Genomic DNA, 25,863 nt, shown 5'->3' on the forward strand with positions numbered 1-25,863 from the left:
GTAAAGAACCTGATACCACTTTAAGGTTAAAGGCAGTCCCTGGGTTACGAACAAGATAGGGTCTGTAGGTTTGTTCTTAAGTTGAATTTGTATGTAAGTTAGAACAGGTACATTTTTCAAATGTAATTTTAGCTCAAGTTTTTCGGATAGCATAGGAAAGGGTTAACTCCCCTGTAACATTTGTTTTGCTGTCTGTGCCCCTGTTCAGAAGATTTCACCTCACTTTCTGTCCATGTGTCCCCCTAATCCATGTGATTAGAGCCTGAAGCTCTAATTGGCTTCAAAAAAGAGTGAGCTCAGGCCGCAGAGCACTGCGATCTGAGCCTACCCAGTTGTGTGACAATAGTGAAATAATATTCGCTATAAAAAATCATATAGAATATCCGTGCTAAAACATATAAATTACAAATGAGCAGCCGCTTAAGCAATCTATGACACTAGATGCAAGAATTGTGATAAATATATGAAGCAGCGCTAAAAAATGTAACTCAATATTGTGAAAACACACAAATAAAATCAATATAATGACATCAAACGTATTAGGTGAAAAAAAGGTGTATAAAGAAATCACACCAAATATGTAAAGAAGTGTCCATAAGAGCCCATTCACAAGGGCTAAAAAGGAAAAATATCCGTGAAACAAGAAAGTCCAAAGGAAACAAATCATCTACGATTCACTTCTTCACCGGTGTCTCCACAATCACAATTCGTAGTTTTTCCACCACCAGGTGACACCAAGTATTAAAGCCTCTTATCAGATCCTGTGGACCATCATATAGTAAGGTCAAATGCGCGTGTTACATCTCCTTATGAAGGGAAACTCCAAAGCGCCAAACGTGATCCAGTCAGGGATGGTTCATCAGCAAGATAAAAAATAAAAAGCATATAAGCCCATAGGGTAACCCATAAAAAACATTAATTTAAAAAATAACAAGTAAAACTTGCAAAGGGAATCACACTAAGCATATCCTTGGGCAATAGGTTTAAAAAACTTGCATATAGCAAAAAAACAGATACAATTGCTCTCCCAAAAAGCAGCAGGCTGTGTGGCTGCACCAAACTCAACTGCTGGTCAGCAAGCGTGTGTGATGACAAAACGTCTAAGCCACACCCAACTAGTTGCATCAAAGAGATTACGTTGTCACCTGACAGTCCCCCGACGTCGTCATCTCTTTGATTAAACTAGTTGGGCGTGGCTACGACTCTTTGTCATCACGTACGCTTGCTGACCAGCTGATGAGGTGGAGACGCAGTGGAGACGCCGAGGAGGAAGCGCTGTCCACGACCTAGATGGGGTAAGTGTGAGGCTGGTGGGCTGACGATCAAGCGACGAGGAGAGGTTTGATCGACTGACCGGGGGAGTGGCGGGCGGTTTGATTGCTCCCCTCACAAAAAAAAATTGAGCAGCTGCCACTGCCAACTATGTAACTATGTAACTCTTACAGGCGTGAATTTTTCCTTCCTAGAGGTAGATTTCCTCTAACTTCCTGTTGTCTCCCTCCGTGAGGCGTTTGTAAGCTGGATGTTTGTACCTCGGGGACTGCCTGTATATGTAATTTTTATACATGATGATTTAGGTTATTTATGAGAATTTTCTACCTATTATTTTGTAGTGCTTACCCCCGTAGGAGCCACTGTTTCTCGGGTCCCCTGTTCACATGCCTACAACTCTGCAAATAGCACCATGCAGATGCATGTGCAGTACCCTGGTGGCAAAAGAGATATGTAAGCAGAAATGACACAACAAACAATTCAACAATAGCAAGAAATATGCCCCTCCTACACCCTATACTGGGGCAATCTCAACTAAGGAGAGTTACTCCACTATAACAGTTCAGCACTCTGTAAAATACTCTCCTCTGCTGGCCAGATTGTTGGGGCCCAGCTCCTATGTCTAAGCACTCAGGATAATGTCTTCTAAAGCACTGATAAAGGCACCGGCTTTGTAATACTTGCAATCAGTGTTCGCAGTGTCCTTTCCCTTGATCATACAACAGGCTCCCTCAGCATCCATATCACTCTCTGGTGTTCCAGGATGTCTGCTACTGCGCCTCTCTTCCTCGCAGGTGCTGTGGTGAGTTGTCAGCTGGCAGCCTGAAGCACACTCAGTCCCTGTGAACGTCCTTCATTCTCCTTCTCCTTCTCCTTAGGCCAGGAACAAAAACAGGGATGTAATGAAAGCACTGAATAAAAGCAATGATTGGGAAACAGTTGGTAAAAAGCCCAACCCGAGGTGATCATGTTCTAGACCTAGAACTGACAAATGGGGATCGACTGTCTAATGTTAAGGTGGGAGAAAATTTGGGTTCTAGTGATCACCAATGTCCGATTAGATATTAAACCAGAGCTGAAAAATCATATACAAAAACAAATGTTTTTAATTTCAGAAGGATATATTTTGCTGAAATGGAGGAATTTCTAAAAAATGTATCAAAAGGTTGGAATAAAACTACAGGAGTAAGTATTCAGTGGGCACTGTTAAAGTCTACCATCCTGAAGGCAACTAGATTATATGTCAGGCAAATTATTAGGACTAAACAGAAGAAAAAAAAAACAACATGGTTCACTAAAGAAGTAAGTAGGGTAGTAAGGAAAATAAAAATCAGCATACAGGAGATTCAAGGAAATAGAAGGTATAAAAGTAGACAAAAGGAGGCCAAACATTATCTGTGCTGCCAAAGCACAGAAAGGGGAAGAGATTGATAAATATATTAGAAAGGAGACAAACACTTCTTTAGGTACATCAGCAATAGAAGGAAAAAATACAATGGGGTCACTAAAATGAAAACTAGACACCACTTATGTTGAGGGAGACCTGGAAGTAGCAAACTATTTAAACAATTACTTCTGTTCAGTCTTCTCAGAAATAAATTGTACTAGCAATAACCAGTTAGGGGATCATCAAACTCTTCTAACAGGAGAAGTTAGCCACTGTTTATGAATTGAAAACACACATAAAAGCATTAAAACTCACCATGCCTCATGCACGTTTTACCTTAAAGGCCTCATCAGGGAGGGTTCCGCTCCCTGATGAGGCCTTTAAGGTGAAACGTGTGTTGGTGGGAAGTTTTATTTGACGTCATCCCGCAGGCAGACCAACTGTGAATGAGTGATTGATCTTAGTGCTGGGAGATAGCATATGGCATTGTGAGTTTTATTGATTTCATATACAGTATGTTTTTATTTAATAAACAGTGTTACACTATGAAAATTCTATTGAATTGTATCCCTATGCTGGCATCCATGTGAGAATAAAAGAAGGGGAGTTATGGTGATTAGCGGACTGGTCTGGCTGATGAGTAAAGAAGAGCAATAGTGGTGGAACCCCTTAGGAGAGATAAGCGGTTCAGACCCTGGGGAGCAAGAGGATTGAGTTGGTGCTGTTGAATAAGCAAGGCAGAGGTGTGGGGGAACATGTGCCCCTAAGCGTGTTTTGACCCTAAACAGCAGTGGGTCTACATATCTGCTAAGTGGTTTGTGAGGTGGAGGTTACATGTAGTTAATCAAGGCTTAAAGTGAACATGGTACACTAAGGCACTTTTTCTTGCATAAGGCACTTTATTTGGGACTTTTACGCATTTTTTGGACTTTTTTATATTGGTTTGATTTTTCATATAATCATGTTATTTTATGCAGATAATTAGCACTATATATATATTTGTTTATTTATATACAGTTTTTGTTTTCACTTTGCTGGGATTTTTTGTAGTTTGGCTGAGCGCTGTATTTATATAACTTATATCTTTTTTTTTTTTTTTTTTTAATCTTCATTATTTATTAAAGCTTTCAAACATTACAGCTGATCAGAATCCCAAAACTATACCTCTCACACGTGTACAGATAGAGATAGCGGCGCTAATATAAATTGTGTAAAATAATGGGTCAGAGCAGCCTAATGCCTATGACCCTCTACTTATACATAAAAATATTAATAATAATAGTGTCATGAAAAAAAGTTTATTTTTATCATGAAAAAAATTTCTTTAACACCCAGTGAAAAGTGTCACTATAAATAATAAATTACAAGAAATTAATGATCAAGCTCAACAGTTGTTTTTCAATCTCCTTGTGTGAAAAATCTTCTACTCTTCCACCACACCACCGTGATAGTGACACCACTCCCTCTGAAGAGCGCACTCACCAGATTGTATAGCCTCCCACTCTCGTGTTTGGCAAAACAGCAATTGAACCACACCTGGGTTGCCTGTGATGAACCGTGAATCCAATCAAGCCAGCTCCATATGTGAAAAATGAATAAAGTGCTCCACATAGCGTGATACCATTTTGACAGATTTATTAAAATCACTTCAAACACACTTCAATGGTTACACTCACTTTTAAACGGAAACATAAAAGCCTTAAAAAAAAATCCACAGCAAGTACAGCAAGCAACAGGATCAGTGATCCAACGGTGCACCGCGGTCACAGCGGACCTAAAGTGTAAACTGGTGTATCTCTCACCCAACCTTCTAAGGCCCAGCCATCCGATCGGTGTAGTCCTCCTAAGACAGCGGCATCTAATGTCAGTGCGATGGAATGCCGTGTAACCATGCCCAAGACATGTTTCGTCGAAAAGACTTCTTCAAATGGGATTGGCTACACGGACGGTAGTATTACCCAGTCTCTTCGCCAAGATCCTTGCCAGAATCAAATTCAACAAATATATCAGACGGTAAGATTCTGGGATCAAAAGATCCTTATCCGGCTTTGGCAATACAATAATACAAGCGTCGTTTATAACTTATATCTTGATCTCATTCTTATCCAGTACAGCAGCTATATAAAAAGTATGTATATAGCATGGGTTTATGAATGTATACTGTTAAAAATACTTTTGCCACAATCTTCCCTTCTAAGCATTCACAGGGATTTCAGCAGGCCACATTTCCTTCCTCTGTGTGGTGGGAAGACCCAGCAGGCTACAGAAGTTCTGTAATTGCAGTCTTCAGTTGTAGCTTCTCTTTTACCACTGTTAACATAAGCAAGGACAGCAGCATGCACAATGAAACTGAAGCTGCTCTTCTCTCTGTCAGCTGAGGACCAGCCTACATTTTCAGGTCTCGTAAAAAAATTAAAACATTTAAATAAAACTTCATGAAGGGAGAAGTGAGGATGATCATGATGCGGGGTCTGTCTTGCTGTTGAAGACCTGAAGACAAGATCAGCAATAATGAGGAGATCCTCCAGCCATTGTCCAACCAGCCTGCAACACAGATTCTCACCAGCAGAAACCAAGGTGTAGCACTTGAACTCAAAGTCAGCCTATCTACTCTCTGCATCTCAGTCCCTATTAGCTTCTAATCTGACATGCAGCCAGACCTCTAACTATCAAGTGGCTGTTGAATGCTTAACCTGGCTCTAGCCTATGCTGGTTATTGAGCCCTGAGCTAAAGCTAGCTATAGAATCCCAGACCAGAAGTGACAGGGATAACTAAAATAATAAGAGCTGCATATAAATTATATTGCAATAGCGCATGAAAGATAAAAATAAGTGGGTAGATATAATTCTGTCACCAGTCTTATTATGTATACCCAGATGCTATGGGCAACAATAGTTAATAACTATTAAACATATGAGCATTTGCCTAATAATACATGCTTCTGGTCTGGATTTAGCAGCAGCTTTTCCATGGACAGGACATGTGGACTCAGACTCTCTCTTCACTTCTTCCTTCTGAGGTTTTCAACCCAACAACTCACAGACAGGAAGTGCTATATATAATGAATTCTATGATAAACAGCACAGCTATTTACAAATACAGACAGAGGGCAGCAGATCCCACCACTAGCAACAAGGCAGGATGGAATGATACTATCTCGGGCTTTTGGAGGTACATAAATGCCCTACACCTATAGCAAAAGGATCATCCAACTTTGATAAAAGTTGCAGTTTATTTTTTATCTACAGGTGCTTCTTACCTGCACATACAGTTTTTTGGTTAAGGTCAACTAAACTTTTAAGTTAGTAATCCATTAGTAATATTAACACCTCAAATTATTTTTTTTTACATTTTACTACATTTCAAATTCCGATAAGCCCCTGCCCGCAGACCCCAACAACCACCGGCCAGGGTTGTTGGGAAGAGGCCCTTGTCCCCATCAACATGGGGGCAAGGTGCTTTGGGGTGGGGGGCGCAGAGCCCCCCTGCCCCAAAGAACCCACCCCCCATGTTGAGGGCATTCAGCCTGGTATGGTTCAGGGGGGCGCTCGCTCGTCCCCTTCCTTGCCTGACCTACCGGGCTGCATGCTCGGATAAGGGTCTGGTATGGATTTTGGGGGGGACCCCATGCCATTTAAAAAGAAAATTTGAGCATGGGGGTGTTCCCTCCTAATCCATACCACACCAAAGGGTCTGGTATGGTCTTTAATGGGGGGGAACCCCACGCCATTTTTTTTGTGCAATTTTTTTTTAATGGGGAGCAGGTGTGTTAAATTTGGTGTTATCGCTCTCACTCTCCCATACTGGTCACTGGAAGTTCAACATGGCACCTCATGACAAAGAAATCTCTGAGGATCTGAAAAAAAGGAATTGTTGCTCTACATAAAGATGGCCTAGGCTATAGGAAGATTGCCAAGACCCTGAAACTGAGCTGCAGCACAGTGGCCAAAACCATACAGCGGTTTAACAGGACAGGTTCCACTCAGAACAGGCCTCACCATGGTTAACCAAAGAAGTTGAGTACACGTGCTCAGCATCATATCCAGAGGTTGTCTTTGGCAAATAGACGTATGAGTATGAAACGTATGAGCTGCCAGCATTGCTGCAGAGGTTGAAGGGGTGTGGGGTCAGCCTGTCAGCGCTCAGACCATATGCCGCACGCTGCATCAAATTGGTCTGCATGGCTGTCGTCTCAGAAGGAAGCCTCTTCTAAAGATGATGCACAAGAAAGCCTACAAACAGTTTGCTGAAGACAAGCAGACTAAGGACATGGATTACTGGAACCATGTCCTGTGATCTGATGAGACCAAGATAAACTTATTTGGTTCAGATGATGTCAAGCATGTGTGGCGGCAGCCTGGTGAGGATTACAAAGACAAGTGTGTCTTGCCTACAGTCAAGCATGGTGGTGGGAGTGTCATGGTCTGGGGCTGCATGAGTGCTGCCAGCACTGGGGAGCTACAGTTCATTGGGGGAACCATGAATACCAACATGTACTGTGACATACTGAAGCAGAGCATGATCCCCTCCCTTCGGAGACTGGGCCGCAGGGCAGTATTCCAACATGATAACAACCCCAAACACACCTCCAAGATGACCACTGCCTTGCTAAAACTGCTGAGGGTAAAGGTGATGGGCTGGCCCAGCATGTCTCCAGACCTAAACCCTATTGAGCATCTGTGGGGCATCCTCAAACGGAAGGTGGAGGAGCGCAAGGTCTCTAACATCCACCAGCTCCGTGACGTCATCATGGAGGAGTGGAAGAGGACTCCAATGGCAACCTGTAAAGCTCTGGTGAACTCCATGCCCTAGAGGGTTAAGGCAGTGTTGGAAAATAATAGTGGCCAGGCAAAATATTGACACTTTGAGCCCAATTTGGACATTTTCACTTAGGGGTGTACTCACTTTTGTTGCCGGCGGTTTAGAGATTAATGGCTGTGTGTTGAGTTATTTTGAGGGGACAGAAAAGTTACACTGTTATACAAGCTGTACACTCACTACTTTACATTGTAGCAAAGTGTAATTTCTTCAGTGTTGTCATATGAAGAGGTATAATAAAATATTTCTAAAAATGTGAGGGGTGTACTCACTTTTGTCCAATACTGTATATATATATATATATATATATATATATATATATATATATATATATACACACATACGCACTATATTGTCAAAAGTATTGTGATGCCTGCCTTAACACGCACATGAACTTTAATCGCATTGCAGTCTCATGCCCTGTACACACGATAAGATTTTCCGACAACAAAACCGTGGATTTTTTTTTGAAGAATGTTGGCTCAAACTTGTCTTGCATACACACGATCACACAAATGTCGGAAATTGCGAATGTCAAGAACGCGGTGATGTATAACACATATGACGAGCCGGAATTCCGACAGCAAATGTCCGATGGAGCATACACATGGTCAGAATTTCCAACAACAATCTGAAAAAAAAGAACTGTTGCTGTACATAAAGATGGCCCTAGGCTATAAGAAGATTGCCAAGACCCTGAAACTGAGCTGCAGCACGGTGGCCAAGACCATACAGCGGTTTAACAGGACAGGTTCCACTCAGAACAGGCCTCGTCATGGTCGACCAAAGAAGTTGAGTGCACGTGCTCAGCATCATATCCAGAGATTGTCTTTGGCAAATAGACGTATGAGTGCTGCCAGCATTGCTGCAGAGGTTGAAGGGGTGGGGGGTCAGCCTGTCAGTGCTCAGACCATACGCCGCACGCTGCATCAAATTGGTCTGCATGGCTGTTGTCCCAGAAGGAAGCCTCTTCTAAAGATGATGCACAAGAAAGCCTACAAACAGTTTGCTGAAGACATGCAGACTAAGGACATGGATTACTGGAACCATGTCCTGTGATCTGATGAGACCAAGATAAACTTATTTGGTTCAGATGGTGTCAAGCATGTGTGGCGGCAGCCTGGTGAGGAGTACAAAGACAAGTGTGTCTTGCCTACAGTCAAGCATGGTGGTGGGAGTGTCATGATCTGGGGCTGCCTGAGTGCTGCCAGCACTGGGGAGCTACAGTTTATTGGGGGAACCATGAATGCCAACATGTACTGTGACATACTGAAGCAGAGCATAATCCCCTCCCTTCGGAGACTGGGCCGCAGGGCAGTATTCCAACATGATAACAACCCCAAACACACCTCCAAGATGACCACTGCCTTGCTAAAGATGCTGAGGGTAAAGGTGATGGGCTGGCCCAGCATGTCTCTAGATCTCAACCCTATTGAGCATCTGTGGGGCATCCTCAAACGGAAGGTGTAGGAGCGCAAGGTCTCTAACATCCACCAGATCCGTGATGTCATCACGGAGGAGTGGAAGAGGACTCCAGTGGCAACCTGTAAAGCTCTGGTGAACTCCATGCCCAAGAGGGTTAAGGCAGTGTTGGAAAATAATGGTGGCCACGCAAAATATTGACACTTTGAGCCCAATTTGGACATTTTCACTTAGGGGTGTACTCACTTTTGTTGCCGGCGGTTTAGACATTAATAGCTGTGTGTTGAGTTATTTTGAGGGGACAGAAAAGTTACACTGTTATACAAGCTGTACACTCACTACTTTACATTGTAGCAAAGTGTCATTTCTTCAGTGTTGTCATATGAAAAGGTATAATAAAATATTTACAAAAATGTGAGGGGTGTACTCACTTTTGTCCAATACTGTATATATATATATATATATATACACACACACATACACACTATATTGTCAAAAGTATTGTGACGCCTGCCTTAACACGCACATGAATTTTAATGGCATTGCAGTCTCATGCCCTGTACACACGATAGGATTTTCCGACAACAAAACCGTGGATTTTTTTCTGAAGGATGTTGGCTCAAACTTGTCTTGCATACACACGATCACACAAATGTTGTTGGAAATTCTGAACGTCAAGAACGCGGTGACATATAACACGTATGACGAGCTGGAATTCCAAATTTCCGATGGAGCATACACACGGTCAGAATTTCCGACAACGAGCTCACATTAAACATTCCCCATCAGAAATTCCTACTGTGTGTACGCGGCATAAGTCTGTAGGGTTCAATATTGAGTTGGCCCACCCTTTGCAGCTATAACAGCTTCAGGGAAGTCTGTCAACAAGGTTTAGGAGTGTGTCTATGGGAATGTTTGACCATTCTTCCAGAAGCGCATTTGTGAGGTCAGGCACTGATGTTGGACAAGAAGGCCTAGCTCACAGTCTCTGCTCTAATTCATCCCAAAGGTGTTCTATTGGGTTGAGGTCAGGACTCTGTGCAGGCCAGTCAATTTCCCCCACCCCAAACTCACTCATCCATGTCTTTATGGATCTTGCTTTGTGCACTGGTGCACAGTCATGTTGGAACAGAAAGGGAACATCCCCAAACTGTTCCCACAAAGTTGGGAAAATGAAAATGGTATGCTGATGCCTTAGGAGTTCCCTTCACTGTAACTAAGGGACCAAGCCCAACCCTGAACAACAAACCCACACCATAATCCCCCTCCACCAAATGATTTGGACCAGTGCACAAAGCAAGGTTCATAAAGACATGGAACCAAGCTACTTCCTGGAGCGAGCGGACTGCCCTATTGAGAATGTTTTGAAACATGCAAATTTTACTCTGGATCATTGTAAGTGTGTTTTTAATCCTCCATTGAAATAAACAAGACGTACTACACTATATGGATTCTCTCTCCTCTATGCATGAGTCTTGACTATATATGAAGAAATAAAAGAAGTGTCATCTCCCTGCTCACCAGTCTAAGTCTGATAGACCCACATGCAGGGGTCCATACCATCTGGTGAGTTAAAGCACAAAGAGGGTGTGTGGAGCACTGATCACCATGTGGTAATTTTGGAGCACTACAGCACTTTAGAATACTCTTTGCACAGGAGCAATTGTGTTTGGGACTAATTTTTAATACATACTTTCACTGGCTACATGCTTGCCAGTCCACATCTGATTTTCTCATATAACTTTGGATTGTATTATTTGTATATGTTTTGAGATTTAAATGTTCATGGTGTATTCACAATATTTTGCACTTTAGGAATCTGCACTTTATTTTTGGTACTGTTTGCGCTGTGGTTTGATGTTTAATTATTTGACTGTGTTATGAACAGCAGCAACAGGAGAAGCGTATAGGCACAATTTTTCTAGCACGGGTGAAGTGTGTTTTTTACATAGACATGGATGAGCGAGTTTGGGGTGGAGGAACTTGACTGGCCTGCACAAAGTCCTGACCTCAACCCGATAGAACACCTTTGGGATGAATTAGAGCAGAGACTGTGAGCCAGGCCTTCTTGTCCACATCAGTGCCTGACCTCACAAATGCGCTTCTGGAAGAATGGTCAAACATTCCCATAGACACTCCTAAACCTTGTGGACATCCTTCCCAGAGGAGTTGAAGCTTTTTTAGCTGCAAAGGGTGGGCCGACCACCATTTTGATTGCAATAACTATTTACATTTTTAAACAAAAAATTGTGTGAATATTCACTTCAATTGACCAATCTTGTCCAGATTAAATAAATAGGAATTCTTTTCTCACATGATTGGATAAGTGAGTATTCACACAAAATATATTGTGTGAAGATTCTCTTCCTCAATGCCATGTTTGAACAAGATGAGTGTGATTTCTACATTCACCACTGACATGTGAGCAATGGTCTTCAGCATAAAATTATTAGCCTTTTTTAAAATGTCAAAAAAAACGCAAAAGAAAATTGTGTGAAAAAAAATTTGACAATTATAAATACACCATCTTTTTGTCATAAAAAATTTCAATATAAATAAGATTTGATGGTAGCATTTTCTGATCATCCATAAACAAAAATAGAGAACTTCTTTCAAGTTGACAGGGACTTTGAGTACTTGTGTCCAGTGACCTGTGTTTCGGATTGGTCAGAACATGGTAGGTTGGCCTAGTTTGGCAGCAATAGAAGCTGGTCTGGAAATTTGAACTGGGAGTCCAGGATGTGTTGGGTATACATGGCATCTGAACAAGAGGAAGATGACTGCTGAGGGGTACTGTGATGGGCTGAAGGACATGAGGGAGCAAGCACAGGAAAAGATGATGTTGGTGGTGCTGGAAAATAGGGCTGAGGGTATTAAGTGTGATAGTTGTATGGGTAATTATACTGTTGGTTGGGAGGGGCAATAGACATTGTGGAAGGATTCCTCTACACCCATGGTAACTATTGCTCATTTGCAAAATGTACAAGTAGGTATCCAGAATGGGCTGTCGGGTTTAGCGCTGAGACCCTATCTTTATATTTGTGAAGTATTAAATAGCCCAAATCACAAACCAATGTGGTGAATTGGAAATGAGGCTGTTACAAAGTAGTAGAACTGCGCAAAAATATACTGCATGGGTTAAAGGAAGTATATATACAGCAACAACTGGTTTCAACATGATGTAGTATTGTACAGTACCTAATAAAACACGGCCATCTGTAATAATGGGCTAAACCCTGAAAGGTTGCCTTTTTCCTCTCTCAACATATTGTGCTCTGTATGTCAGGTACTCAGTATGTGGAACTGTTAGATACAGTATAAGGAATAATGCCATTGTTCTTAAAGTGTATCTAAAGACATCCTTTTATTAGGTTTAAATTCCCCACTGGGACCTACAGCAGAAAAAGAAAAACCCGAAAGAGGTTTGAATCTTTCCCATAAGTCAATGAATGCCTTTACAGTTTGTGTGTGACAACTTTGAGCTTGTGTAGCTGTATATATGCTAGTATAATCTGGGTGTTATTATTTTGTCCATATATTTGGCCACAGTATATGATTCATGAACAAATTTTCTAAACACCTACAGTTTTGCATTTGGCTAAGATGTTCTGAGGATTTATTGTGATGGACAGGTAAAAGCAAGTAAATGTGTATAATTATAATATTTTGTACTCTATTGCCCCGTACACACGGTCGGACTTTGTTCGGACATTCCGACAACAAAATCCTAGGATTTTTTCCGACGGATGTTGGCTCAAACTTGTCTTGCATACACACGGTTACACAAAGTTGTTGGAAAATCCAATCGTTTTAAACGCGTTGACGTAAAACATGTACGTCGGGACTATAAACGGGGCAGTGGCCAATAGCTTTCATCTCTTTATTTATTCTGAGCATGCGTGGCACTTTGTCCGTCGGATTTGTGTACACACGATCGGAATTTCCGACAACGGATTTTGTTGTCGGAAAATTTTATCTCCTGCTCTCCAACTTTGTGTGTCGGAAAATCCGATGGAAAATGTCCGATGGAGCCCACACACGGTCGGAATTTCCGACAACACGCTCCGATCGGACATTTTCCATCGGAAAATCCGACCGTGTGTACGGGGCATAAGTATTACAGAACTGTACATATGCCTAATTTCTGTCTTTCCATTTAGTTATTACTATAACATCACTGTTTTCCCAGGCAGCATGTTCCCTTTTAATTGTTTCATAGAGGGAAACACGCTGTGATGCTCCACCAAGATGATTAAACCACTGAGCTCAAGCCATTACTCACATGATGTGCTACAACACGAAGAAGTATAATTCCATAGCTAAGTGCTGAACACAAGAATAGCCCAAGCAGTCATCTTCAAGCCCAGCTGATGTCAGTGGCATGCAATAAGGGAACGCCTTTATCACCCATGTATGTGAAATCCGAGGGGCTGGAATTTTGTGTTGTAATTATGATTCACTACAGTAGTTTCAGCCACTGTTTATTGCCTATTGTTTGTTACCATCAGAAAATTTGTTTTAATTTGACACCTATTTGGGATCATGACAAATCATATAACAAAATCTCCAATACTTAAACCATCATACCCCTATAAAAAGTATTAAAAATTATTCAATTATTAAAATGTAAATTATTAAAGTGCAAAACACACACACACACATATATATATATATATATATATATATATATATATATATATATATATATATATATATATATATATATATATATATATATATATATATATATATACCCTGCTCAAGAAAATTAAAGGGAACACTTTGAAGACACATCAGATCAATGGAGAAAAATATCATGCTGGATATCTATACTGATATGGACTGGATAATGTGTTAGGAACGAAAGGTTGCCACATTGTTTGATGTGAATGAAAATTATCAACCTACAGAGGGCTGAATTCTAAGACACCCTGAAAATCAAAGTGAAAAAATTATGCAGTAGGCTAGTCCATTATGTTGAAATTTAATTGCAGCAACTCAAAATGGTACTCAGTAGTTTGTATGGCCCCCACGTGCTTGTATGCATGCCTGACAACGTCAGGGCATGCTCTTAATGAGACAATGGATGGTATTCTGGGGTATTTCCTCCCAGATCTGGACCAGGGCATCACTATATATATATATATATATATATATATATATATATATATATTATATTATATTATATTTCTGGCGCCCCCATGTGGGCGTGGTCATCTTACCAACTCCTCCCCTTTACAAAAGTTTCTATGGCAATGACTCAAACACAAAGATGCTCCCCTAAGAAGTCTTCGTTACCCTGGGATCCTTCCATGATCTTTTAACAATAATTTTTGCCCTGCAGTTCCCTCCCCCTTTTTTTCCCCTATCCCAGTTCCAGACTTTGATCCCTGGACCCGCCGCCTCCATCGGGATGTTAGCCTTGCCACTGTGTTTCTTCCTGGCAGGGGGAGGCAAGCATAGGGCCCTGCACTTCCCTTATATGACCACTAGATGGCTGGACCATCTTGTACGTGGTTTCCCCTGCCAGCAGCGTTCCGGATCTTTCCAGGCACCGTGATCATGCCCGCGCACGCATGTGGTGCGCGCGTGCACATGACGTCACAACGCCACGCAGTTGCGGCGGAAGTGACGGGAATACCGGGACGGTCTGTCTTGCCGAACGCCGGGTGAACTACACATGGCAGCGCTGACATAGTCAGCACTGTTCCTGCTTAGGTGAGTGAGGTGGGAGTGACAGGTATGCACCTGCAACACATTAGGGCAATCAATTAGCGTCCAGTTCTTCACATATAAGGATGGAGCTATGCGGGAGATCTTTCATTTGATCCCCATCGCTCCAATATGAGGTCTGCTGACTCATAACTAGTCCTGTGACAGGTAATACCAGGCTATACTTTATATTTTTATGGTTTGGACCCGACGTTGCAGATCTTGCACCTTGGGTGCTTATTTTGTAATGTCTGCTGGCGTTCACAACTCTCTACAATTACTCCACTATCCTCCACTAACTAGTTTTCCTATCACAGCAGTACACACTTTCTCTGCACTTTAATCTTCACTCATTGACTATGTTGCATTGTCTCCCTGGTTCCTACTTCTCCCACACGCTCTAGCTTCACTCATTTATCTTCAACTCACCTTCACATCCTTCACATGCTCACTTCCTTCACAACACTTTACCTCGGGTTCTCTTGATTTTTCTTTACATCTTTTGCACCTCATTTTCACATATGGTTCTCATTTTTCACGTATCGGTCTTTTTTCGCATGCATTGTCTCCTCTTCGTTCTTTTCTCCTGCGTCTTGTCTATCCCCTCCTCTTCTTCTCTTGCTTTGCTTCTTCATCTCTATCCCCCCCTTTTCCTACATCCCCTCATTCCTCCACTTCTCCCCCCCCCTCCTTCCCATTTTCCTCCACCCCCCCATTCCTTCACGCCTCCCCCCCCCCCCATTCCCATTTTCCCTCACCTGTCGGATCATTCTATTCTTTCTTTCTCTTTTTTTTTTTTCCCTTTCCCCTTTAACACCTTTCCCTTCCTTTTCCATCTACCTAACCAGTCCTACCATCATACCTTTATGATATATGTTTTGTACACATATTAATTTGATTACTTTTAGCTACCATTATCATTCTTATTAGCTTTATTATTTTTACTTACTCTATCATATAATACATATTTCCATGCCGCTGGTCGCAACGTTTAGATACACTAGTACAACACTAATTAAAAATCATAATTAGTAAACTCTCTTGTCTACCACTCAATTACCTACCTACTTTAATTCTATTTGTATCTCCTTACAAGCACTAACAGTGCTGTTGCTTGATGTTTAGATTGCAGGTGCTGCTTGCTTGCTCTCACACTTCTCGCCAACCACAAGGAATTCCACAAGTGTAACTCACTGCAAGTCACGCAGCTGTGCTCGGCTTTCCCCGTTGGGGTGTTGACCGGCCGGGAGTATCCTGGCTGGGACCGGATATGTGTGTGTGTGGGGGGGCCTTGGAGAACATCGGGTTTAGGAGTAACAGCCTTATGTAAGTGATTGGTAACTATACCATAAAGAATTTTTTTTTTACTCTTATACTTTTATACATTTATGTGCAATTTCATTGATGTATATTTATGCATATAACTCTTTCTACAGCACATACATATCCTCTGAAGAAAACCCGATGGGGTCGAAACGCGTCAGTTTTACCAAAGCGCTCTAATATTTTACATTTGCATTGTATTATTTGTCGAGTTTCCCATTTGTGGTCACGCTGTTTATTTATCTCCTGTAACACAGCTCATATTTTATTGTCATCCTTTGCAATTTATGTCCCAATAAAGCTCATCAATTTCACACTCTGTGCTATACATATTTTTTGCTGCCTAGAAAGCCCCTTTCCCGGTTGGGGGACCATTTCCTTTTTTTTGATCACACTCGGGGTGTGCAGCATTCCCTTCTTTTCTCAAGTGTTTCCCTGTCTCTAGAGACGGCAGAGATAATACAGGAGATGGTCAGAGACTGCAGACATAATACATGAGATGGTCAGAGACTGCAGACATGATACAAAAGATGGTCAGAGACTGCAGACATGTTACAAGAGATGGTCAGAGACTGCAGACATGTTACAAGAGATGGTCAGAGGAAGCTGTAGAGGTGATGGGAGGAGCAGACGTGTGAGGTGAGAGCTCCCTCACACACCCGGACCAGAGAGAAAGAGCTGCCCCTGACATGCTTGATTAGAAGCAGACAGTCACAGCTTCAGCTGTTTTTTTTAACACAGAGACAGAAGGTGAAAGGAGCGGAGAAAGCGAAGGAACCATTGCGGGGGAGGAGGAGGAGGAGATGACCACTTGTAGGTCGCGCAGCCCTTCAGCCAGCTGGGGGAGGAAGCAGGAGTGTGACTGGTGGACTGAGGGCATACATGACGCCGCAAAGAGAGGAGAACATCGGAGGCACGGTAGGAGCAGGGATGCGCCGGTACGGAGGCCCTGATACTGGAGGATTTCAGGGGAAAGCCGGTCGTGGCTCACCCATGCTACATACTGCACATATCCGCAGTCCACAGAATTGGAGCCCACCACCAAATGGGAGAAGCAGGCGGATCTCCCCCCCCTTTTTTTACCACCCCCCTTTTTTTTCCCATTTCTTTCCTCCCTTTCCTCCTCAGTGCCGAGCATAGAAAAATTGTAATAGAATGAAAAGGAAGCAGCTATATAAAAAGAAATTAGAAAGAATGGTCCGGGGTATAAATGAGGGAAAGGGTACCCTCAGTACAAATAGGTAGGTCCCGATGAGGGATTGGATAATCTGCATTAAGCAGAGGGGTGGGGGGTGAAGGTAGGGCAGGGAATGCCCACGGAGGATTACCCTCCTGGTAGATGGTACACCCTAAGTAGCAGGGTGTTATGTTGTGGTGGATGTGGATTTTTAGATTTTAGTACAAATTCCCTAATAGAAAAGGAAAAGATAATAGTTGGCAATGGGTTAAAAAAGCGCAGATTCTATATTTTTGGAGAAAATAAATGATGGATAACTCACTGAAGATTATGACATATAATGTAAGGGGGTTGAGTTCACCCCACAAAAGGGGCCGCCTATGGCAGGAGGTGCGTCACCAGGCGGTGAATATAATCTACATGCAGGAGACGCACTTCATGCCGGGATTGGTTCCTAAGCTACCGTTATCTCACTATAACCAATGGTTCCATACACTCCTATCGCATCTCCTATCGCAAGGGCAAGGGGCATATCTATAGCTTTTGGGAAAACATGTCTATTGATTTCCACAGCAGTATAAACAGACCCAGAGGGGAGGTTTTTATTTATTAAAGGAACTTTGTATGGGTTCTGTTATACGTTTGCTTCCTTATATGCCCCAAACAATGGCACGATAGACTTCCTATTGAAAACGTTAAGAAAGCTGGAGAAGTTCAGGGAGGGATGCGTAATTTTGGGAGGGGATTTTAATACTATTCTGGACCCTGAATTAGATACTACATCAAGAAAAACAGTTTTCTCATATAAAGCACTTAAACAATTAAAAAAATATTTATGAAGTCTCGACCTGGTGGATGGTTGGATGATCTTTAATGAGAGGTTGGAAGACTATACCTACTACTCAAAGACCCATAAAGTATATTCTAGATTGGATCTATTCATGGTGGACCAGTATTATCTGGAATATGTTAGAGCCATGACAATAGAACCTATAACAATCTCCGATTATACACCAGTGGTGATGAAGTTTCTTCCGGTATCTGAGTCAACGGGAGCAAATATGGTGATTAAATGAGTCATTGTTAGATGACGAGCAGATAGCGGAGGATATACGGAAGAAAATGATAAGTTATTTAGAAGAAAATATAGCAGGAGAGGTATCAGAACAAATGATATGGGAAGCCCACAAGGCCGTCATTAGGGGGAGCTGATAGCTCATGGGTCGCAAGTTAAGAAAAAGAAAAGGAAGGAGATGGAGGATTTATTAAGAAATATACATGAGTTAGAGATCAAACATAAAAACAGTCTTGACCCTGAGGAAGCTAAACAGCTGGAAACACTTAGAATAAAACTCTCCACATATCTTGATAGAAGGGATAAGGACAAATATAGATTCTTTGCACATAGATTTTATAAAAATGGGAACAAATGTGGTAAACTATTAGCCAGACAATTAAAAAAACAACAAGAAATTTCCCACATTCATAATATACGAATAGGTAATAAACAGATAATAGACACAAAGTCCATAGCTATGGAATTTGAGCAGTTCTACAAGGGCCTATATAATATCCAACCAAATTTGTCAGGTTTAGAAGAAGGGATTCAAGTGGAGGAAATTAGAAATTATATTAAAGAATCTGCATTATCACCCCTAACTTTGGAAGTGGTGGAGAGGTTAGAGGAGCAGATTACTGTAGAGGAAATAAAAAATGCAATGAAAAATTTACCAATGGGGAAGAGTCCAGGGCCGGATAGTCTAACAAATGCATACTATAGAAATTTTATTTATATCTTGACTATACCAATTTGCAATTATTTTGACCAACTTACATCTACCAACCCCTTACCCCCAGAAGCTTTGCTGGCCTTTGTGACAGTAATACCAAAACCTGGGAAAGACCCACAATACTGCGCAAACTATAGACCTATCTCCCTTTTGAATTCAGATACCAAATTACTAGCAAAAATTCTAGCAACTAGATTACAGGATAAAGTAATACAGTTGGTACACTCTGATCAAACAGGGTTTATGATGGGACAAGAAACTAAAGATAACACCATCCGGGCCCTTTGTGTTCTCCATTGGATACAGAATGGACCTAATAAAACACCAAGGGTAGTGCTATCAATGGATGCCGAAAAGGCTTTCGATAGTGTGAACTGGATATTTATGATGGAAGTACTAAGAGGAATAGGGTTGGGGGAACGGATGATGGGGTGGGTATCAGCATTATATGCTGGACCAAGGGCAAGGTAAAAGTTAATGGGACCCTATCAGGAGGTCTGGATATATGAAACGGTAAGAGGCAAGGGTGTCCACTGTCCCCAATATTATTTGCCCTCGTGTTAGAACCTTTCCTATGCAAAATAAGGGAAAATAAAGAAATAAGGGGAGTAGAAATAGGATCTAGAGAGTACAAAGTATCAGTTTACACTGACGATTTGTTATTTTTCCTTTCAAAACCCCAAGAATCCATTAAAGAAGTGATGCAGGAGGTGGCAAAATATGGGAAATGATCAAACTTTAAAATAAATTTGGAGAAATCGGAATTACTACCCTGTCATATGCCATCACCATTAACTACATCTCTGCAAAACAAATACCCGTTTATCTGGAACAGGAAATCTTTGTTTTATTTGGGAGTACATATATCTGCGGATGTAAAACTACTATATGAACAAAATTATAGTCCCTTACTTGCCAAAATAACAGAGGATTTGCATAGCTGGAAAGGACATATGTTAACAATGTTTGGGAGGATCAACACCCTTAAAATGAACATAATACCTAGATTATTATATATACTGTACACAGTACCCATACCACTCCCCCAAGTATTTTATAAAAAGGTATGTAAAGAATTCCTATCCTTCATATGGAAGAATGGAAGAGCTAGAATAGCATATAACATCTTACGCAGAAGGAAAGAGGAGGGAGGAGTAGGGTTGCCAGACATTGCAATGTATTACAGAGCAATGACTCTGGTAATACTAAACTGGTGTCATGACTCTGAAAACAAAGCATGGGTGTTGATTGAAAAAAACATGGCAGAAAGGGATTTAGCGGGGGCACCATGGATACCAGCCAAGGACAGGGGACTATCTAAATGGACATCTCCATTAACTCGAAACACACTGGCAGTATGGGATAGAATAAATAAAACGGGTAAATATGCTCCTAAAGTATCTCCTTTAGCCCCATTGGGGGGGGTTATCCATGGTTCCCTCCTGGAGAAGAAAAGGGAGCGCTAGGTTCATGGGAATCAGGAGGGAACACAATGTGTTTAAGATATGCCCCCCTAGGCACTCTTATGTCCCAAGTAGAACTGATATCATTACAAGGAGACATGAAGATGGCAGATATAACCAAATGCGAAACTTTAAAAAAAAAATAGAACACAAAATAAGGCCTCAAAATACGTTAACCACATTTGAGAAGATGTGTATGAAGATATCAGAACCCAATCATTTATTGTCACAGATGTATAAACTAATGCTTAGCGAACAAGAAACCACAACACCATATTTTATTTAAGAGTGGGAAAATGAACTAAACTGTACATTTACCCCATCACAAACAAAAAAATTAATAGAAGTAACACACTCATCATCTGTAAGCTCATCTATTCAGGAAATGTCATACAAATTTTTGACTAGATGGTACAGAACCCCGGTGCGATTAGCACAGATATATCCAAATGCATATTATGCAAATGCATATATTCGTTGCTGGAGGGGATGTAAAGATAGGGGTACATTACTTCATATTTGGTGGACATGTCCTAAGATCAAGGTATTTTGGGAAGAAATAGCCCCATGGATCAAAAGAATGTCAAATAAATGTATAGAATTAACACCAATACATTTCCTGTTCCATGGGACTATTGAAACCACAAGATCTTATAAAAATAGTCTCACACCGCATTTACTAAACGCAGCAAAGAGGTTAATGCCCAAGTACTGGAAACAGGCTACATGCCCCACATTAGGAGAATGGAAAAGGGAGGTGGAGGAGATGATGGAGGCAGAAAGGTGGGTTTATAAGACCAGAAACAAACAGGACAGATATGAAAAAATATGGGCAAAGTGGGAAAACTGATAAGGTGTTAGATAAAATTAATTAGAAGCCATTGTGGAAGTCAAGACAAATTCTAAAGGGGGATTTGATAATGGGGAAAAAAAGTAGGGAATGATCCACAACACAACCATTAGAATAGACCCCCCTCAGGACAAAACACCCCCCACATTAGTACAGACCCCCCCAAGAACAAACCACCCCCCTTCCATTAGTACAGACCACCCCAGACAAACCACCCCCCCTCCATTAGTACAGACCCCCCAGGACAAACCACCCTCCTCCATTAGTACAGACCCCCAGGACAAACCACCCCCCCTCAATTAGTACAGACCCCCCAGGACAAACCACCCCCTTCCATTAGTACAGACCCCCAGAACAAAACACCCCCCTCCATTAGTACAGACCCCCCAGAACAAACCATCCCCCTCCATTAGTACAACCCCCCCAGGACAAACCACCCTCCATTAGTACAGACCCCCCCAGGACATACCACCCCCTCCATTAGTACAGACCGCCTCCAGAACAAACCACCCCCCTACATTAGTACAGACCCCCCCAGGACATACCACCCCCTCCATTAGTACAGACCGCCTCCAGAACAAACCACCCCCCTACATTAGTACAGACCCCCCAGTACAAACCACCCCCCATTAGTACAGACCCCCAGGACAAACCACCCCCCTCCATTAGTACAGACCCCCAGGACAAACCTCCCCCCGCCATTAGTACAGACCCCCCAGGATAAGGTGTTAGATAAAATTAATTAGAAGCCATTGTGGAAGTCAAGACAAATTCTAAAGGGGAATTTGATAATGGGGAAAAAAGTAGGGGATGATCCACAACACAACCATTAGTACAGACCCCCCTCCGGACAAAACACCCCCCACATTAGTACAGACCCCCCCAAGAACAAACCACCCCCCTTCCATTAGTACAGACCACCCCAGACAAACCACCCCCCCTCCATTAGTACAGACCCCCCAGGACAAACCACCCCTCCTCCATTAGTACAGACCCCCAGGACAAACCACCCCCCCTCAATTAGTACAGACCCCCCAGGACAAACCACCCCCCTCCATTAGTACAGACCCCCCAGAACAAAACACCCCCCTCCATTAGTACAGACCCCCCAGAACAAACCACCCCCCTCCATTAGTACAACCCCCCCAGGACAAACCACCCCCCATTAGTGCAGACCCCCCCAGGACATACCACCCCCTCCATTAGTACAGACCGCCTCCAGAACAAACCACCCCCCTACATTAGTACAGACCCCCCAGTACAAACCACCCCCCATTAGTACAGACCCCCAGGACAAACCACCCCCCTCCATTAGTACAGACCCCAGGACATACCACCCCCCCTCCATTAGTACAGACCCCCCTCAGGACAAATCACCCCCCTCCATTAGTACAGCCCACCCAGGACAAACCACCCCCCTCCATTAGTACAGACCCCCCAGGACAAACCACCCCCTCCATTAGTACAGACCGCCTCCAGAACAAACCACCCCCCTACATTAGTACAGACCCCCAATACAAACCACCCCCCCATTAGTACAGACCCCCAGGACAAACCACCCCCTCCATTAGTACAGACCCCCAGGACATACCACCCCCCTCCATTAGTACAGACCCCCAGGACAAACCACCCCCTCCATTAGTACACACCCCCAGGACAAATCCCCCCCCCATTAGTACAGACCCCCCCAGGACAAACCACCCCTCATTAGTACAGATCCCCCCAGGACAAACCACCCTCCATTAGTACAGACCCCCCAGGACAAACCACCCCCTCCATTAGTACAGACCCCCAGGACAAACCACCCCCCCATAAGTACAGACCCCCCAGGACAAACCACCCCCTCCATTAGTACAGACCCCCAGGACAAACCACCCCCCATTAATACAGACCCCCCAGGACAAATCACCCCCCATTAGTACAGACCCCCCCAGGACAACCCCCCCCTATTAGAACAGACCCCCCGAGGACAAACCAACCCCCATTAGTACAGACCCCCAGGACAAACCACCCCCCCATTAGTACAGACCCCCAGGACAAACCACCCCCCCATTAGTACAGACCCCCCAGGAAAAACCACCCACTCCATTAGTACAGACCCCCCCAGGACAAACCACCCCCTCTCCATTAGTTTAGACCCCCCAGGACAAATCAACCCCCCTCCATTAGTTTAGACCCCCCAGGACAAGTCACGCCCCCCTACATTAGTATAGACCCCCTACAAACCCCCCCTCCATTAGGCTAATTAAAAAACACCTGGGTGGAGAACAGAGCGTGTCAGGCTTGGGCAGCAGGGGGAGAACTGGAACACGTCGGGCTCGGCCACGGACCGACCCCTCCCCAGTGAGGTCACTGCGTGGCCGTGGCTGGTCTCTCTGCACACAGAGACAGCCGCTCCGGTCTCCAGCTATTTGCTCTCCTCCTCTGACAGGAGGAGGGAGGGGGGATGGGCTTCGGCAGAAAACACAGCAGCGGCGGTGACCGACGGAGAGAGTCGCCTATGGACAAGGAGAGGAGGAGGAGGGAGGGGAGCACTCTGGCTCTTCAGTGCCCCCACCTCTGTGGTGCCCGGGTGCACTGCACCCCGAGCACCCGCCTGGGATCGGTCCTGCCCAGAGGTGTTCTATCGGATTTAGGTCAAGTGAGCATGGGGGGCCATTCAATAGTATCAATTCCTTCATCCTCCAGGAACTGGCTTCATACACTTGCCACATGAGGCTGGGCATTGTCATGCACCAGGAGGAACCCAGGACCCACTGCACCAGTGTAGGGTCTGACAATGGGTCCAAGGATTTCATCTTGATACCTAATAGCAGTCAGGGTACCATTGTCTAGCCTGTAGAGGTCTGTGCATCACTGACCCACCACCAAATGGGTCATGCTAAATGATGTTGGAGGCAGCATAATATTTTCCATGGATTCTCCAGACCCTTTCACATCTCTCACATGTGCTCAGGGTGAACCTGCTCTCATCTGTGAAAAGCACAGGGTGGCAGTGGTGGACCTGCCAATTCTGGTGTTCAGTGGCAAATGTTGGATGAGCTCCACGGTGCCCAGCAGTGAGCACAGAACTCACTAGAGGATGTCGGACCCTCAGGCCACCCTCATGTTTCTGATTGTTTGGTCAGAGACATTCACACCAGTGGCCTGCTGAAGGTCATTTTGTAGGGCTCTGGCAGTGCTTATCCTGTTCCTCCTTGCACAGTGGAGCAGATACCGATCCTGCTGATGGGTTAAGGACCTTCTATGGCCCTGTCTGGCTCTCCTAGAGTAACTGCCTGTCTCCTGGAATCTCCTCCATGTTCTTGAGACTGTGCTGGGAGACACAGCAAACCTTCTGGCAATGGCAATATGGATGTGCCATCCTGGAGGAGTTGGACTGCCTGTGCAACCTCTATAGGGTCCAGGTATGGCCTCATGCTGCCAGTAGTGACGCTGACCCTAGCCAAATGCAAAACTAGTGAAAAACAGTCAGAAAAGATGGTAGGGAATAAAATGTCAGTGGCCTCCAAATATAAAACCATTCCTGTTTTAGAGGCAGTCTCATTGTTGCCCATCTAGTGCACCTGTTGTTAATTTCATTAACACCAAAGCAGCTGAAACTGATTAACAATCCCCTCTGTTACTTAACTGACCAGATCAATATCCCAGGAGTTTATTGAATTGATTTCATTTTATTTAATTGAATTGATGCCATACTGTCAAAAACCATGAACCAGACCCAGACAGAAGTACAGTAAAATCACACTTGTTTATCAATAAAAATAAAAAGGTAACTAGAGTAAGCGTAGTCAAAGTATAGCCAGAGTCCAGTAACTGGATCAGGTAGTCAGCCAAACCAGAGTTCACTAACCAGATCGGGTAATCAGCCAGGCCAGAAGTCAGGGATTCAAGTAGAGGAACAGCAAGCAGGACAAGGAGCCAGAAGGGATGTCAGCAAAGTCAGTCTTTAAACAGGAACGCAGGAGATGGTTTCTTGTGATGTGACCAAGGCGAAGGCAGAGATCAAGTGAGCTGGACGGCTTTAAGTAGGCATGACTGACGAGCAGAATCAAAAACAGCTGGGCAATTAGCCGACAGCTGAGCGGCCAGCTCAGAGAAGGAAGGGCTGAGCCCAGCCCTGACAGTACCCCCTCCTCAATGACCCCTCCCCCTCAGAGGACCACCGGGCTTGAGGGGAAAACATCTATGGAAATCACGGAGGAGGCCAGGGGCATGTACGTCCGAGGATGAGACCCAAGAGTGTTCCTCCAGACCGTACCCCTTCCAATGCACCAGGTACTGTATGCGCCCACGGAACCTACGGGAGTCAACAATGGATTGTACTTCATACTCCTCATGGTTCTCAACCTGTATAGGGTGAGGACGTGGCACCGAGGTGGTAAAGCGGTTGCAGACCAAAGGTTTCAATAAGGATACATGAAACACATGTGAGATGCGCATACTAGGAAAAAGGTCTAATGCGTAAGCCACTGGGTCAATCCTGCGAAGGATATGGAAAGGCCCAATAAACCGAGGTGCGAACTTCAGTGAGGGAACACAAAGTCGGAGGTTGCAAGATGACAGCCAGACCCTGTCCCCAACCTGGTAGGAAGGCGCAGGCAGGCGTCTGCGGTCAGCATGGAGTCTGTACCTATCATTAGCATGA

Source organism: Aquarana catesbeiana, linkage group LG05, assembly GCF_042186555.1.
Source record: "Aquarana catesbeiana isolate 2022-GZ linkage group LG05, ASM4218655v1, whole genome shotgun sequence".
Classification (NCBI taxonomy): Eukaryota; Metazoa; Chordata; class Amphibia; order Anura; family Ranidae; genus Aquarana; species Aquarana catesbeiana.